At 47.1% G+C, this 18,810-nt stretch overlaps 1 protein-coding gene across 1 annotated transcript in view; it reads right to left on the bottom strand.

Annotated features, from left to right (window-relative positions):
- Positions 1 to 11,248, bottom strand: part of SYNE2 (spectrin repeat containing nuclear envelope protein 2) — a 550,589-nt gene extending 539,341 nt beyond the window's left edge. The window contains exon 1 of the mRNA XM_082274971.1: positions 11,133 to 11,248. The gene's annotated coding sequence lies outside the window, so the exon portion shown is untranslated. The remainder of the gene's footprint in view (positions 1 to 11,132) is intronic.
- Positions 11,249 to 18,810: the final 7,562 nt, after the last annotated feature.

The following is an 18,810-nucleotide window of genomic DNA, read 5'->3' as shown; positions in this document are numbered from 1 at the left end:
ATGAATTGGGCCCTATTGGATTGCAATGCCATTCATTGTCAACAGCACTCTAACAAATACATATTCACATACTCGTTACTTGTTGACAGATTATCTTCAACCCCTTTGACTGCCAAGAACATAGTTCATGTCATGGCTTTCCCTCTCTTTTCAGTAGCCAATAAGTCATCCATGCATCATTTCAATCAAAGTGGTTAAACAGTGTTGCAGTTATAAACTTAAATTATAAAAACGCACCCGCTCAAGGCATGCCATGACTGTCAGATCACATTATTTGAGCATCTGGGATCTGTATGTATTTCCCGATTTACACTTTAGCCCTAAATCCCTATCAGACTTAAAACAAAATGCAGCTGAAAGTTTCCTGTAAAGAGGTTGTACTGCTCACCTGTATGGGGGCCTACCTTGCTTTGTTACAGCACTGCAGCCTCCGTCAGATTGCGTTCCTGGATGATTAGAATGCTTAGGTTCCCTGCACTATGGTTCCATCCTTCAATCCCTCCATCACTACTTTACCCCACAGTAAAGGGTAGGAGGATGAAACCAGTGTGCGTTGGGGGACATCCGACATTCCAGGAAGTGTCAAATGCTGAAAGGTCCTGTGGAGGCTGCAGTGGTGGAATGGAGGGGAGGGTAGAAGACATGGACCACCAGATATGTGACTAAACTCCCTATTACACCAACATTTTAGCCTGCAGCATTTTTTTTTTTAATAAGTCTGACAGGACCGATGTAACAATCGCCACCAGATCCGGCTATAAATCAAACGTCTCTGGCTACTGTATGAGACAATTACAGCCCTAGGGGAGGGTGGAACTATTTGCACATTGTGCAAAGTAGGAGACTGTGAAGCTTGTCGGGAAAATGTCTATTAGTTAATGCACCTGTATATAGAATGAAGAATTTTCCTCCAGATAAGAACACTTATACCACTGATAAGCAGGAACCCATGTCAGTACAATGACAATTAGGATGCAAAGAAATACTGCTCAAAACTCTTCATATACTGGAGTATACCCATATATATATATATATATATATATATATATACACACACACACACACACACACACACACACACACACACACACACATCAGTGATGGCTTCATCTTTACCTAAAATGTAACTAAAATAAAAACTTTACATTTAGTTTTGGTCTGAGAGGTGGAATATTAGAAAGTCTATCAGGTTTTTATTGGTGTCTATGGACCTGCTTGGGAACATACCTGTTATTTGCTCTGGTCTCCAGGTATTGGGGCGGAAAGTGCTGTGCAATCCAAAATTTCCCAGTTGTCACCAGAACAGGGAGGTGACAAAAGGTCTAAGAAGGGATTTCCCCTTACTTCCTGTTGTGTCTCCCTGGGACTATAAAGGTAAGTCTCCCCAAAGAGACAGAACCAGAAAAAAAAAAATTGCGTTTTGTTTATTCCCTAATCTAGCCAAAAGTTTAGGCATACGTTAGACTTTAGGGCACATTTACATGTGTGCAGTGCTTAAATGCATGTTGTTAAGGTACATTTATTGCACATTAACATATGTTGCCTTAAAGTGGAGCTATAGACAATACTTATAACGATCATCATTTTGAATAGAGTAAGGAAGGATTTTGACCCCTGTAAGGTTTGTTTTTGCACCTTTTTTGTCCCAATGGGGAGATTTACCTTCACTTCCTGTCACATGGCCAAAACAGGAAGTGAGGAAATCCCTGCAAATTAAGGAAATGTCTTGCCCTCTCTCTACCCAGGTTACCAGAACTAGTGTCCCTATTGGAAGATTTCCCTTCTTTTCTGGGGACAACCCAAATTTAGTTTTTTTTTTTTTTTACTTTCAATGATAATGGTACAGTACAAATAGAGAGGGTGAATCTCCTAATGGGGAGGCAGGCAGTAATAAAAGCTGACATGTGATCGAATCCCCCTCTATCTAAAACTAAAATTAAAAGTTTTGACTTTTGTTATATTTAAACCGGCCCATTAAAAATATTGGGCTGCCAATGCAGCAAGTGGTGCACACTACACTATCATTACGTTAAGGCACCAATAAAATAGAATGGCACTGCAATACACCGATGCATATAACGTGTTGTGGTAAGGAACCTATTCCCAAAATGCAGAGAGGTTTAATCAACCCTAAAATGGAGGTCAACAAATCTCCTGGATTTTAAGTAAAAGTTGAGGGGTTTTCCACCCAAAGGCTTCTTATATTGACCTGATCTGTTGCCTACTGGCTTTTTAGTATGGACTAAGGGCTCTTTCACACACTGAGTCCGTTGGACGGAATCCGTTTTTCTCAGCGGGAGATCGAGCCGCCGATCCCCCGCTGAGCAGGAGGATGACAGCTGTGTCTCTGCGCTGTGTGCGGAGACACAGCTGTCAGTTCCCCATGCATCTCTATGGGGGAAATTGGATGGGAACGGACCGTCGGTCCGTTCTCATCCGATCCGATCCGCTGGACGGATGGAAAATAGGGTTTCCATCCGTCCAGATTTGACGGATCGGTTGTCAGCGGACATGTCTCCGCTGACATCGGATGCCCCATAGGGATGCATGGGGGGACCGTTCAGATCCGCCAAAAAAACGGACAGGCGGATCTGAACGGTCCGCCTGTATGAAAGGGGCCTAACCCTAGAGCTACACAGGTGATTACATTTGCTGAGAGATTTCGGCAGTTATATATTTTGCAGTAAATTGGAATCAGTGTGCAGGTAAACAGAGGTCTGTTAATAAGAGGTTAAATCATTTGTAGCAAAAATTTGATCCCCGGTGTAGCCTTGGGCTTACCTTACTACAGAGAACCTGTCCGGTGGAAATGTAGAAGCTGTCACTTCTGGTTTTATCTGAAGGTGGGAGCTCCAGGTAAGCACGGCTCTCCAGCAAGTGAATTCTGCACTCTTCATCTGCATATTGGTCAGGGACTTGCAAAGGCTGGCCATACATTAACAGAATCGGGTGTGCAGGCATTAAAATTTTTTTTGTCCGTCACCAGAACGGCCGATTGTTCGCCAGTCAGTACAGATTTCGGCCGACAGACAGCAGATTTGCAAGACTGGGCATGCTCAGAAAAGAAAAAAAGGCAAGGAAAGTTAACCATCACATGACATCACTTCTGCAGTCGGCTGTTGTTGGCCGACAAAATTCGTGTGCAGTCTTTTGCAGTTTTCAACAGACACGACAGCCCTGGACAAAAGACGGCCGATCGTTCGGCCGACGATCAGTACGTGTGTACGGGGCTTTATTTTTAAGCTTTCAGGTGGTCTAAAACACCACACTAGACAATGACTGTATGAATGAGCCCCGGAGTTTCCCCCTAAACCAAATGGAGAAATGGCAGCCTCCGTATTCTTACCCAGATGGGGATTTAATAGTGTCTATAAAAAGGTTTTTTTTTTTTTTCTTTTTACTGTTCCTTCTTACAATGCAACTTTATGGCTTCATGCACACTGGGCAACAAAAATGCCACTTAAGGACGTTTTACTTTTTTTTTTTCTATTTTGCCTCTAAATACCTCTTCCTGATAGCCTATGTGTGCATTACAGACATTTGGAGGCAGGGCCATTTATAGGCAACTAAAAAAAACCCAGAGGCAGCACGTTGCGGAGAGGAGTGTTTTGCCGCTAAAATTTTTCAAAAGCGCCTAAATGCAGGTAAACTAACCTTAGGACTAGGCTTGTCAAGTGCTTGAGCATTAATTTCAATGGCCAGAATAAATTAATATCCTGGCCAATGAAACATACGGTCAAGCGCTTGTGCAAAAACGCAGTCTAAAGCACATTTTTTGATGCTGCTTTTCTCCTGCAAGGAGAAAGGACTTTAGAATAGCTGGGCAAACAACCAGTGTGCATGGGGTCTACAGTATCTCACAAAAGTGAGTACACTCCTCACGTTTTTGTAAATATTTTATTATATCTTTTCATGTGACAACACTGAAGAAATGACACTTTGCTACAATGTAAAGTAGTGAGTGTACAGCTTGTATAACAGTGTAAATTTGCTGTTCCCTCAAAATGTCAAAATTTGCCCAAAAGTGTCAATATTTTGTGAGGCCACCATTTTCCAGCACTGCCTTAGGCTCCGTTTCCACTGCCGCGGCTACGAAGTCGTGCTACTTCTAGCGCAACTTTGTAGTGAAAGTTGCTTGCGGCATTCAATGCGACTTGTCCCTCATTATAGAGGGAAGTCGCACTGAAGTGGGCTCAAAAGTAGTGCACAAACTACTTTTGAAGTCGCTGCAACTGAAGTCGCGGCAGTGAAAACGGGCCGAATTGAAATCAATGGCTTTTGACTTGCTGTGCGACTTGACATGTGTCAAGTCGCACAGCAAGTCGCACTAGTGGAAACCGGCACTTAACCCTCTTGGGCATGGAGTTCACCAGAGCTTCACAGGTTGCCACTGGAGTCCTCTTCCACTCCTCCAGGACGACATCACGAAGCTGGTGGATGTTAGAGACCTTGCACTCCTCCACCTTCCGTTTGAGGATGCCCCACAGGTACTCAATAGGGTTTAGGTCTGGAGACATGCTTGGCCAGTCCATCACCTTTACCCTCAGCTTCTTTAGCAAGGCAGTGGTCATCTTGAAGTGTGTTTAGGGTCATTATGTTGGAATACTGCCCTGCGGCCCAGTGTCCGAAGGGAGGGGATCATGCTCTGCTTCAGTATGTCACAGTACATGTTGGCATTCATGGTTCCATCAATGAACTGTAGCTCCCCAGTGCTGGCAGCACTCATGCAGCCCCAGACCATGACACTCCCACCACCATGCTTGACTGTAGGCAAGACACACTTTTCTTTGTACTCCTCACCTGGTTGCTGCCACACACGCTTGACACCATGTGAACCAAATAAGTTTATCTTGGTCTCATCAGACCACAGGACATGGTTCCAGTATTTCATGTCCTTAGTCTGCTTGTCTTCAGAAAACTGTTTGCGAGCTTTCTTGTGCATCATCTTTAGAAGAGGCTTCCTTCTGGGATGACAGCCATGCAGACCAATTTATTGCAGCGTATGGTCTGAGCACTGACAGCCTGACCCCCCCCCCCCCCCCACCCCTTCAACCTCTGCAGCAATGCTGGCAGCACTCATACATCTATTTCCCAAAGACAACCTATGGATATAATGCTAAGCATGTGCACTCAACATCTTTGGTCAACCATGGGGAGGCCTGTTCGGAGCGGAACCGGTCCCGTTAAACTGCTGTATGGTCTTGGCCACCATGCTGCTGCTCAGTTTCAGGGTCTTGGCAATCTTCTTATAGCCTTCTTTATGTAGAGCAACAATTCTGGTTTTCAGATCCTCAGAGTTCTTTGCCATGAGGTGCCATGTTGAACTTCCAGTGACCAGTATGAGAGCGATAACCCCAAATTTATCACACCTGCTTCCCGTTCACACCTGAGACCTTGTAACACCAACGAGTCACATGACACCGTGGAGGCATGTGAGGCCCAATTTGGACATTTTCACTTAGGGGTGTACTCACTTTTGTTGACAGCGGTTTAGACATTAATGGCTGTGTGTTGAGTTATTTTGAGGGGACAGCAAATTTACACTGTTATACAAGCTGTACACTCACTACTTTACCTTGTAGCAAAGTGTAATTTCTTCAGTGTTGTCACATTAAAAGATATAATAAAATGTGAGGGGTGTACTCACTTTTGTAAGATACTGTATATGGTGAATGAACTGTATTATATATAATCTCAAACACTGCTAAGGCAACTAAAATGCTAAAAGGAAAATTAAGGGTCCTGTACCAGTCAAACAATCCAGTTACTATGTGATCCACAAGCCCTAAAAAGGAGATGTACAGCCCAAGCTTGTTTGACTGTACATCTCCTATGGATCACAGGAGTGCAGTTTGTTCTGCACTCCTGTGATCCGTTTTCAGCAGAGAGCAGTCTTAAGTCCGCTTTCTGCAGACGTCAGAGAAGTCAGTCCAGGCACCGCGTTCATCACGATCACAGAGTTGGGATCTGCCAGGTACCTGAACCGACACCCAGTCAGCCTCTCAGCGAGCCGCCGAGAGCCTGAGCTGGCCGCACCCTGCCCCTCCACAGCCCAGTGCTCCAATGAGCGAGGATGGAGCAGAGCAGAGCAGAGAGCCAGGCGACTGACAGTCAGCAGCTCTCTACTTGTGGAGCTGTCAGAACCGAGCGATTGATGGTGTTCGATCGCTCTGTTCTCAGTGTAGAGGTGCTGGGACACACAGGTCCCAGAAGACAGCAGGACCTTTTAGAAAGGGAAGCGCGATTCACGCATGCGCAGTAGGAAACAGGCTGTAAAGCCCTACTTCCTGTTTTCCTTACTGAAGGAGCCTGCGCCTGCACCCACAGCGGATGGACCAATCGGCTGGGGTACAGACATTGTGGGATCCCTGGACAGGTAAGTGTCCTTATATTAAAGTCAGCAGCTACAATATTTATAGCTGCTGACTTCATTTTTTTTTTCTTGACAGGCTGGAATTCTGCTTTAAGTAGTTAGGCCGTCATTACCGTATAATCTATGCTGCTTCTAACAGGTCTTCAGTAAAATGACTTCAAACTCTATCTAAGCCCCAAACAATTGTTTTAGTATTGGATCAGGGGTGGGGAACCTGCGGCCCGCAAAGTCATCTGGTCCGGCCCCCTGTGCAGCTGAGTCTGTCTCTCAGCTGATCTGTCAGAACAGAGCCGAGGCTTCCTGTATAGTTCCAGCTCCATTCTGACAGTCTGAGTGAGTCACAGGCGGAGTGACATCAAATGCAGTCCGCCTGTGACCAATACAGAAAACATCGCCTCTTCCTCCAGTGCGGCGCCGCTGCACGCTACACTTCTCCTAGCCAGCATTTCCCGCCATGCGGCACACACAGCAGTACCAGCCAGAGCCAGCAGTACCCACAGCGGTACCAGCCAGAGCCAGCAGTACCCCCAGCAGTACCAGCCAGCAGAACCAGCAGTACCAGCCAGAGTCAGTAGTACCAGCCAGTAGTACCATCGCCTCTTCCTCCAGCGCGGCGCCGCTGCACTTCTCCTAGCCAGCCTTTCCCGCCAGCAGTACCAGCCAGAGCCAGCAGTACTACCCAGAGCCAGCAGTACCAGCCAGAGCCAGCAGTACCCACAGCAGAACCAGCCAGAGCCAGCAGTACCCACAGCAGAACCAGCCCTCAGTACCAGCCTGAGCCAGCAGTACTAGCCAGTAGTAGCAGCCTGAGCCAGCAGTACCCACAACACAGTACCAGCCAGCAGTACCTACAGCACAGTACCAGCCTGAGCCAGCACTACCCACTGCAGTACCAGCCAGTTGTACCCACAGCAGTACCAACATCACAGTACAAGCCAGCAGTACCAGCCTGAGCCAGCAGTACCCACAGCAGTACCAGCCAGCTGTACCCACCAGCAGTACCAGCCAGCTATACCCACCAGCAGTTCTTTTTAAAACTTACCATCACAAAGAGACGACTGCGCTCCAAACTGACCGACGCAAACCTGGAAAACCAGTTGCGGGTAGCAACATCAATACCAGCTAACATCACACACCTCACCAAAGAGAAGCAGTTGTAGCCATCACATTAGGGGTGAGTTAATTAAATGTTTGACCAAATACAACAGGCACATTTTTAAGTTGATAATTTTGTACGGCTCCTGAAGGATTTTATAAATACCCAAATGGCCCTTGGCAGAAAAAAGGTTCCCCACCACTGTTTTAGATGAACGAATGCGATATTAAACCCAAAAAAACGTTATATTGCAGCTTACCAATTCTTAGATGTGATGGTTGTATTCGTTTTTAGGCTTCCTTTCTCCTATTTTCATCTGGTAATCTAGCCAGCAAGTACAAATTGTTTTTCAACAGAACAAGCTTTTCTGCAGATGTATCAGTTTACAGGGATGAGACTGACTATTTTCCAAATGACAGGGGTGCTTGCAATGATCAGCTTTTATTGTTTATGTAAAACCTTTATCCCAAAAAGGATAAAAAAAAAAAAAAAAAAGTCAAGCTTAAATTTGTTAGCGTATTTAAATCTGCTAGTCTAACAGTCCCCTGCTCCACAAAATGACAATGCTGCTGCCCAAATGTGCTCCTTCATGCAGAGTGCAGGTACTCCGAAAAAGGAGGAGTGTTACTGACCAGATCATCTGATGAAAACAGAGGAGAAAAAGCATAAAAAAAAAAAGACAGGTGACTACATTTGCTGAAAGATTTTGCCAGTCCTAAAATGTGCAGTAAATTGGAATCAGTGTGCAGGTAAACAAATCTGTTAATCACTGTAGAAAAGAGATTTCATCTTCGGTGTAGCCCTGGGCTTACCCTACTAAAGGGAACCGGTCAGGATGGAAACGACCATTGGCTCCCGCTGCTGTCAATCACAGCCAGTGAGGCGTGGCAGGGTGGGGCTGAGCCGCGCTCTGTCTTTTATGGACGAAAAGAGCAGACTCGTGAGTGAGCATGCATGAGTGCCCCCACAGCAAGCGGCTTGCTATGGGGGCACTCAAAGGGGAGGGGCCCAGAGCGCTGGCAGGAGATCCCAGAAGAGGAGGATCTGGACTGCTCTGTGCAACACAACTGCACAGAGCAGATAAGTATGACACATTTTTTTTTTAAATAAAAAATGTTTCCTTTACAATCACTTTAAATACGTTTTGACCCATCCTTAGGGATCATTTACACCACCATCCTTATGTGTGATTTTGTGTGTGTTTACATGCATTTTTAGCATTTTTTAATTGCCGAGTTGCATTCACGTGTGTGCCGGCACAATGGTCATGTGATCAGGAAGTCCGTACTGCCTTTTTGTTTTAAGATCCAGTTAAAGTAGAACTATAGGCAAAACCTTTTTTGGGATTTTATTATTTTTGGATTTTTTTTTTTTTTAAAGGGGGGGGGGGGGGGTTGTAACCCGTCAATTTTTTTTTCACCATATGTGTCCCATTTGGGAGATTTCCCTTCACTTCCTATCCCATAGCCGAAGTGAGAGAAAATCCCTACAAAGTGAGGGAATCCCTGGTTGTCACCAGAGCTAGTGTCCGAATTCCCGTCCTAAAATGTAGCATCTTCTTTAACTTTCACTCTGTAAACAGGACAAATGGAGAGGGTGAATATCCCTAACAGGAGCACAGACGGCCATATAAACTGACAGGGGGGGTCTAATCCCACTTTACTTCATCCAAACCATAAAATAAATAAATTAATAAAAAAAAAAAAAACCCTTTACTTTGAGCCCCCGTTCACACTGGGGCGACCTGTCAGGCGACCCGTAGGTCGCCTGCCATACAGAAGCTATGGACCCGTTCTAATAGGAGCGACACAAGTCGCTCCGACTTAGAAAAAGGGTCCTGAGCTTCTTTGGGGCGACCCGGAGCGACCTGCATTGACTTCAATGTTATGAAGTCCGTGCCGGCCGCTCCGAGGTCGCAGTGTGAGCAGCGCGCCGCGACCTGTGAGGTCGCCCGGCAAAGTAGCGTCGCCCCAGTGTGAATGGGGCCATAATCTAAAGGGCCATGCCAGGTGGGTGGTAATGGCACGTCAAAGAATAATACAAACACAAAACAATACAAAACAAAAATACAACAAAACAATACTTTACAGCAGCCGATTGCAGCACCAATTGAAATTAATCCTAAAACAGAATCCAAAACACAAATAAATAATAATAAAACACAGAATCAGGGATCACCCTTTTAGGACACAAACAAGTGCTCTGATCTTGATATCTGTAGTTCCATTCAAAACTTTGCGTTTTGGGAATGCACAAAAAATGCGCCAAAACGCACCTCATGCTTCCTGTGCCATTAATCCTTAGGCTTCGATCACAACGTGGCGAAATCGTGGGCAAATTCACAAAATCATTCTTATTGGCACCACAAAAACGCAGGTAGCAGTTATGTGTTTTGCTGCATGATAAAATGCAAAACTTGCACTGCATAAAAGTGCAAGGCACAGCGCAAAAATAAAAGGTAAAAAAAAAAATAAAAATAAAAGGGTGTATGTAGAGCTACCTGCCGCTTTTGTCGCACAGGGGGCCGCCCATTCCATTGCAAGCTGTCACACAAGGAAAGAACACACAGTGTGTCACACAGAGGTGAATGGAGCCGATAAAGCACAAAATTCATCATCAACGAAAAAGAGAAGAAGAGTAACAATGTGATTCCATAGAACAGGACAACAAATTACATTGTATACTAACAAAGCAGGAGCATTCTTGCAGATGGGGACTTGAAGCACAACATGTGGGGCCCCCTGACACCCCCTCCTGTACATTGTGGGGCCCCCAGACAATCCCTCCTGCACACTGTGGGGCCCCCAGACACCCCCTCCTATACATTGTGGGGTCCCCAGACACCCCCTCCTGTACATTGTGGGGCCCCCAGACATGCTCTCCTGTACACTGTGGGGCCCCCAGACACCCCCTCCTGTACATTGTGGGGCCCCCAGACACCCCCTCCTGTACATAGTGGAGTCCCCAGACACCCCCTCCTGTACATTGTGGGGCCCCCAGACACCCCCTCCTGTACATTGTGGGGCCCCCAGACACCCCCTCCTGTACATAGTGGAGTCCCCAGACACCCCCTCCTGTACATTGTGGGGCCCCCAGACACCCCTCCTATACATTGTGGGGCCCCCAGACACCCCCTCCTATACATTGTGGGGCCCCCAGACACCCCCTCCTGTACATAGTGGAGTCCCCAGACACCCCCTCCTGTACATAGTGGAGTCCCCAGACACCCCCTCCTGTACATAGTGGAGTCCCCAGACACCCCCTCCTGTACATAGTGGAGTCCCCAGACACCCCCTCCTGTACATTGTGGGGCCCCCAGACACCCCTCCTATACATTGTGGGGCCCCCAGACACCCCCTCCTGTACATTGTGGGGCCCCTAGGCACTGATTTTTATCCCACAAAAGTCCTATAAGAAGTGATCAGTGGGACCCCAGAATAGGAATGTTGGGGACACCCAGGCAGCTGTGCTGGGAACATCTGCAGACACAGCTCTGCTCACCAGGTGAAGTTCTGCAACAGCCAGACAACAAATACCAGGAGCTGGAGAACTACAAGTCCCAGCAGTCCCCTACTGTAGCTGTACACCAGATACGATATACATGGTCCTTGTACAGAACACATGTGCAGTGTGGTGGTCAGTGATTGGCTGAGCTCTACTCACTGTGTACTCAGCGCTCCTCTTCCCTCCACAAGTCCTCCTCGCTTCACTTTCCTCCCTCTTGTCTCTTCCTAATAATTTCCCTCCCAGGCGATGTTCAGCAGCTCGTATCTCCCTCCGTCATCCCCCTCCTTTCCCAATCCTTCCCCTCCCTGTCTACTCCCCCCTCCCCTCTGTGTATACACAGCCCGGCCTCCCTTCCTCCTAGCCCCGCCTCCCTCCTTCCTAGCCCCGCCTCCCTCCTTCCCTCTGTGTATACACAGCCCGGCCTCCCTCCCACCTAGCCCCGCCTCCCTCCTTCCCTCTGTGTATACACAGCCCGGCCTCCCTCCCACCTAGCCCCGCCTTCCTCCTCCCACCTTTCCCGGCTTCTCTCCGCTCTATATATAACCTAGGACGGAGGAAATCCGCACTGCCGGAGCGCCCTCTGCAGGGACAACTGCGAGCCCACAGGCTGCCGAGTTGTATAGTTTATTATAGAACCTTATAAGGGAGAAATCTGCAGAGCCGGAGCGCCCTCTGCTGGCAGAGCTGTGAGCCTACAGGCTGCCGAGGCGTATAGTTTAGCATAACTCCCGTTTGTCCCTGACTTGGAAGAAAGTCCCTCTCCCTCTGTCCTCCTCATTTGCCCCTCATTTTGGTCTGATCTTTATATCTTTATATAAAATGCACTATTTATCGATCAAAAAAGTATTTTACAACGCTAAACCTTTCAGCCAATTTCTAAATTGCTGCATTTGTAAATTTCAAAAGGAAGAATAAAGAATAACAGTGCAAAAAAAGCATTGTGGATTTAAACAATCTTTTTTTTGTGTAATTCTCCTTTAAGAGGGGGCGTGGCAGGGGCTGTGTCCAGGGGAGGACTGGGCCAGGGGGCAGGGGGGCAATTGCCCCCTGGGCCACTCTGATGCCCGGTAAAAAGGCTGCACCGCTTCTGCCATAGACATGCCTAAAGGATTCCTGGTGAAAAGAAATAAAAAGTCCCCACCGCTGACCTACTGAGTGTGGAATGAAGACAAGGACAGAGCACAGCTACCCCCCCCCCCCCCCCCCCCAGCATGGATGGTGTAAACTGTGCCTGAGCAGAGGCTGGTTCCATGCCCCACTGGAGACTCTCCTCACCCAGGCAGTCCCGGCCGAGCTGTCCCACCCCCCCCCCCAAACTGCTTTCCGATGGCCAGGTTGGGAACCTGGATCCGGCCGGTCAGTAGAGAGTAACTGGAGCTGAGCTTCAGCCTGGAATGGGGGTCAGGAGGAGACGAGGAAGAGAGAGTGTGGGAGGGGGTCCGAGTTGCTGCACCATGGGCCAAAGTTGCTAGTCACCCCCTGGTTATAAAACCAGGTGGGCATGGATGGTTAGCCGATTCGGTGGTTCAATGGGCCAGTTGACTGGACTTGCCCCCCAGGTTCAAGGCTACCAGCCCTCCCCTGGCTGTGTCCTGTGCATGCACTTTTTTGCTAATAGGCAGGGCCATCTTACCGAATGGGCATGCTGGGCAGTTGCCCGGGGGCCCCACCTGCCCAGCGACCCAGCCAAGCATTAGTCCCGAATGTGTCTCCCGCCACCGAACTTAGCAGGTGGCAAGCGCCTGTTGGACCTGCACTGCTGTCAGGCCACTTAGACCATGAAGGGGGGAGCCCACAACTGCCGGAATGCCAGTCAGCTTTTCCCGGGAACAGGCACACACAGGACAGTCGAGTCTGACTACCGTCTGTGTGTGCGTTCATCAGACCCCCCTGCCGAACTTGGAAGCTGTCGTCATTAGCCTGGCACTGCTGTACCAATAAATATAACTGTATTGATAACTTGCATTTTTATTCTCGTGGGTGATTGTGTAGGCAGGGCCCCAGTGCACTGCATTGCCCGGGGCCCTTTAATGCTCTTAAGATGGCACTGCTAATAGGTGTCTTTACTTCCCATCTTAGGAAGTTGGTAGGTATGAAAAAGAGGTGGTCAATTTTCTTGATACGGGGGGCCTTAAGTGCAGCCCCAGACATGACCGAAGATCCGCACATAAAAATAAGGGAATATTAATTTTTAAGAGACAGCAGACACAGAACTGGACATAGTCAGTGACTAGGTGTGATACAAGAGATGGTTAGAGACTGTGGGCATCATACAAGAGATGGTAAGAGGCTATGGGTGTGATACAAGAGATGGTCACACACTGTGGGCAACATATAAGAGATTGCTAGAGACTGTGGGCAACATACAAGAGATTGTCAGAGACTGTGGGCATCATAAAAGAGATTGTTAGAGACTGTGGGCAACATACACGAGATGATCAGAGACTGTGGGTATCAAAAAAGAGATAGTCAGAGACTGTGGGCATCATAAAAGAGATAGTCAGAGACTGTGGGCATCATAAAAGAGATGATCAGAGACTGTGGGCATCAAAAAAGAGATGGTCAAAGACTGTGGGCAACATACAAGAGATGGCCAGATACTGTGTAGGCAACATACAAGAGATGATCAAAGACTGTGGACAATATACAAAAGATGGTCAGAGACCAGAGGCGTAACTAGAACCTTCAGTGCCCTGGTGCAAGACACCATGAAGGGCCCTCGGGACCACTGGCCGGGGGCCCTTCCCTTCAAGCCTGGGGCTCTTTCCACTGATCCTGGGGCCCTTTATTACAGCCCCGCAGTGGGACCCTTTCACAAGTTCTTCAGTGGGCCCCCTTCCTGCCATCTTGGGGCCTCCCCACTTTGGTGGAATGCCAGGGCCCGGTCACAAGTGTTACCTTTGCGATCCTGGAAGTTTACCGACTGGTGTCAGTAGTTTTTATTTTTTGGTACTTTAATTGTATTATTTTTATCATTTTATTTTATTTTTTTACAATGTCACTGACTATGACTTGCATATGAATTACATATTTACCAACCCCTTCCTGGTTCACTATTGTGACACTTCCCCTGCAATAGCCAGCAGGAGAGGGAAGGGAGCACAGTGGGGGAAGGGGGGGGGGGACCAGGGGAGCACACAGGGGCCCAGAGACAGCAGAGCACAAGTGAACTGGATAGGAGGAGTGGCAGGGGCAGCATACAGAGGAACCAACCTCCTCCATTTTCCTCCTGCAGCTACAGGAGGAAAAAGGAGGACAGTGCACCGCCGCCCCCCCCCCCCATCCAGGTGTACAGGGGAGCCGCACAGGCCCCCCTGGAGCATGGGGCCCGGTTGCAATTGCAACCCCTGTAGTTACGCCCCTGTCAGAGACTGTGAGCAACATACAAGAGATGATAAGATACTGTAGGCAACATACATGAAATGATCAGAGACTGTGGGCAACATACAAAAGATGGTCAGAGACTGTGGGCAACATACAAAAGATGGTCAGAGACTGTGGGCAACATACAAAAGATGGTCAGAGACTGTGGGCAACATACAAGAGATGGTTAGAAACTGTGGGCATTATACAAAAGATTTTCAGAGACTGTGGGCATCATACAAAAGATGGTCAGAAATTATGGGCATTATACAAGAGATTGTCAGAGACTATAGGCATGCTGCAGGAGACTGTTAGAGACCGTAAACATGACATAAAAGTTGTTGAAAACTGGGTACATGCTTCAAGGTAATGATAGACTGAAGACACGTTACACAAGATTGCTAGAGATCATTACTATGAAGCGAAATGTACACTGAAATCTTTAAAGCGGTAATATACTGCTTTTTGTGATTTTTAACTACAGGTAAGCCTTTAATAACCTGCACGGTTTAGGAGATATTTGCACTGCATGCAGCCGCTGACGCGAGCAGCGCATGCGCTCTGAAGGTCTGGCGGACCTTCAGAGTTCCTTGCCGGGAAGTTGCCGGAAAATATCTCCCGTTCGCATGTGTGGGAGTGACGTCATCACGGCACCGGCCAATCACAGGGCCGGAGCCGCCGAACCCGGAAGAGACGCCGAGGATCATGTACGCTCCCACAGCGGTGTCCGGGGGTCCGTGTCGGGGCTTCGTTCTAAGGTAAGTGTTTCATAATGAGCTAGTATGCGATGCATACTAGCTCATTATGCCTTTGTCTTGCAGGGGTTTTTTTTTTTTCCTTTGAGTATACTACCGCTTTAAATGCCTTTTATCCTTACAAGAGAAAAGCAGCAGAAAAAATGCATTAAAAGCTGCATTCTTGCATGTCCGATTATGCACGTTCGCATGCATTTATGCATGCTCACGGCATTCATGCATTCTATTGGTCAGAATATTCATTTATTCTGAATGTGAATGTGTTAAGGTGTTCAGGTGTTCTCTGATTTAGACATGATCTGCCCCTCCTCTCCATACTATAGTAACCACTTCTGGACTTCCCCATGGCAGATATACTGCTACGGGGCGGCTCTCCTGCGCAGAATCCTATATCCCAGGCGGTGTGCATTACTGACAGTAGAATATCTGTGGGTGTCGGGAAATGGATGTCTGCCGCCACCTGTCGGGCAGAGACACAGAACAGAGAAGGCAGAGCTCCGTTCTGACGGGGGAAGTCATGGGATTTCTTTCCATGCAAAGCAGGGAATAAGATCCATCACTTCCCTTAGTAAAAGCAGAACATACAGTACACAAAAACACTGGCTGGGCACACATTTAGCCCTTTGATCGCCCTTGATGTTTAACCCCTGCCCAGCCAGTGTCATTAGTGATATCATTTTTGCACTGATCACTGTATGTCACTGGTTCCCACAAAGTGTCAGTTAGTGTTCGATTGTCCGCTGTAATAACGCAGTCCTGATATAAGTCGCTGATCACTGCCATTACTAGTATAAAAAATTAATAAATAAATATTCCAGGATATATCACATAGTTTATAGACGCTATAACTTTTGAGCAAACCAATCAATATACGCTTATTGGGTTTTTTTTTTTTTGTAGCAGAATACATATTGGCCTAAATTTATTAAAAAATTTGATTTTTAAAATTCATTTCTTGGATATGTTTTATAGCAGAAAGTAAAAAATTGTGTTTTTTTTTTTTTTCAAAATTGTCTGTCTTTTATAATAAAAAAATAAATAAAAGCCGCAGAGGTGATCAAATACCACCAAAAGCAAGCTCTATTTGTGGGAAAAAAGGATAAGCACTGCATGGCCGTGCAATTGTCAGCTAAAGTAACGCCAAAAATGGTTTGGTCCTGAAGGGGGGTAATTCTCTCCAGAGGTCAAGTGGTTAAAGAGTGGGAGAAGGAACTTGGGGTAGAATTCTCCCCACCCCCAAATCAGAAAATTCTTAAGGTATCCCACGGACCTCCATCAGTGCTCGTATCCAGGAGTCCTACAAATTTCTCATGAGATGGTACAGAACCCCCTTCCAGCTTGGCTCAGATGTTCCCAGGCTCTGACTCCTGGTGTTGGAAAAGATGCGCCAAGAGGGGCACATTTCTCCATCTTTGGTGGTCCTGCCTCACGATTAGAGACATCTGGGAGGAGATTACACCCTGGATTAAGAAAATGCTCCTCAGACCAATCACATGCACCCCACTCCAGTTTTTGTTCCATGATGTACCTTCCTCTGTCAGGTTATATGAAAATAGTGTAACACTTCTCAGTTGTTAAATGCAGCAAAGAGCCTGATTCCAAGATATTGTAAGCAGGCTGTTTGCCCCTTGGTTGATTGGAAACAGGAGGTGAACACCATTATGGGTTCACAGGTTCACACTTTTAGAAACCAACTTGACAAATTCAGACATTGATGAGGGAGTTTGGGGTTGAGGAACTTGACTGGCCTGCACAGAGTCCTGACCTCAACCTGATAGAACACCTTCAAGATGAATTAAAGCGGAGACTGTGAGGCAGGCCTTCTCCCCAACATCAGTGCCTGACCTCACACATGTGCTTCTGGGAGAACGGTTAAATATTCCCAAAGACACACTTCTAAACCTTATGGACAGCCTTTCCAGAAGAGTTGAAGCTGTAAAGGGTGTGCCAACTTGATATTGAACCCTACAGACTAAGACTGGGATGCTATTAAAGTTCATGTGCGTGTAAGGGCAGGCGTCCCAATACTTTTGGTAATATAGTGTATCTAAAGATACACTAATAAATGGAAATATCCTGTAAACTTGTATAGTGTATATAGCTAAGGACTCCAGGTAAGCCATATATACACAGGCTGGAGGACAGACAGCCTTCTCCTGCCCCCCAGGAGCCCTATAAGTTACTGTGAACCAATAATGTCTTCTGTTCATCTACTTACAATACTGCGATGGAGGTTCAGTTCTGGAGAACGGCTTCTCAGCAGAAGTCCAGGTCGTATCTCACTTTCCGGGTTACACTCAACTAGTAAAAGGTTTCTGAACAATAACAAGTAACATGAGTGGAGGATATTCCCAATGAACAAGATTTTCTGGTCTGCACATGTCGCTGAGATTGCAGATCAGAGTAGTAGTGCCTGGAGAAATAAGTGGAGGCTATTTACGCTGCTTGAAAAATGTATTCACTGAAATGTTCATGTTTTATTATCAAAGAAGACTAAGGGTCCTTTCACACGGGCTTTCCACTCAGAGGACGCCATTTTGCTCAGCGGGGATCGATCCGCCAATCCCTGCTGGGCAGATGGATGACAGGTCCGTGTCTGCGTACTTTGCAGAGACAGACCTGTCAGATCCCCACTCTCCTCTATGGGAGATCGGATGAAAACGGACCACTTGTCCGTTTTCATCCGATCCAAACCTCCAGACGGATGGAAAATAGGGTTTCCATTAGGGATCGAGCGATTATCGGCAATGCCTGAGGTTACCGATATTGCCGATATTTCAGAAAAGTGCTGTACCGGAGTGATGCCTGCAGCTAAAGGCATCCCCCCGGTACCGGCATCCGTAGCCGATGGTTAGCTGTCTTGTAATGACAACCGATGTGGCTGAGAAGCCGCTCGGCTGTCATTACAAGGAGCAGGAGGGGATGTCTCCCCCTCCCGCCGCCTCCGCGGCTCGCCCGGGTCTCCCGTCCCACCGGGAGACCCAGGCAAGCATCCTGCACAGCCGCCGAAGACACGATCAAAGCCGCATTCGGCTCTGATCGGGTCTCCATGTAAAAAGACGGAAGTGATGTCATGACATCACTTCCGGGTACTCGGCGCCAAATTAGAAAAAATGACAGCATTCAAAACAGCCAAACTTGGCGTTTTGAATGCTTTTAATTGCAGAGGAGGGGTTTGGGGTCTTTTAGACCCCCAGATCCCTCCACAACAGTACCTGTCAAGAAAAAAAAATATATATATTTTTTTAAATACAAAAATATCGGCCAATATCGGCCGATACCGAAATTTCAATGGCCAAAATATCAGAATCGGCTTTAAAAAAACGATATCAGTTAATCACTAGTTTCCATCTGTCTGGATTTCATGGACCACATCGGATCGGATTGCGGCGGGTGTCAGCGGACATGTCACCACTGACATCCGCTGCTCCATAGAGGAAAAACTGACCTGATCGGAAAGCCCGTGTGAGAGGGCCCAAAATGACAGTTGATTCACAAATTCACAGGATCAGCTCATAAAACGCCCAACAAGACAAATCCTATTCATTTCAATGGCCCCTGTTCACATCTGAGCGTTTTGACATTTTAAGCAAAACGCCCAACGCTCAAAAAAGTACATGAGCTTCTTTTTGGGCAGATTACAGGCGTTTTTATTTTTTTCCATTGGTCACTAGTCAATCTAAAAATGCCTGCACAAAAACGCATGTAAAAAACGC

Source organism: Pelophylax lessonae, assembly GCF_965119305.1.
Source record: "Pelophylax lessonae genome assembly, chromosome: 13".
In the NCBI taxonomy this organism is placed as follows: Eukaryota; Metazoa; Chordata; class Amphibia; order Anura; family Ranidae; genus Pelophylax; species Pelophylax lessonae.
This window is presented reverse-complemented; position numbering and strand designations above follow the sequence as displayed.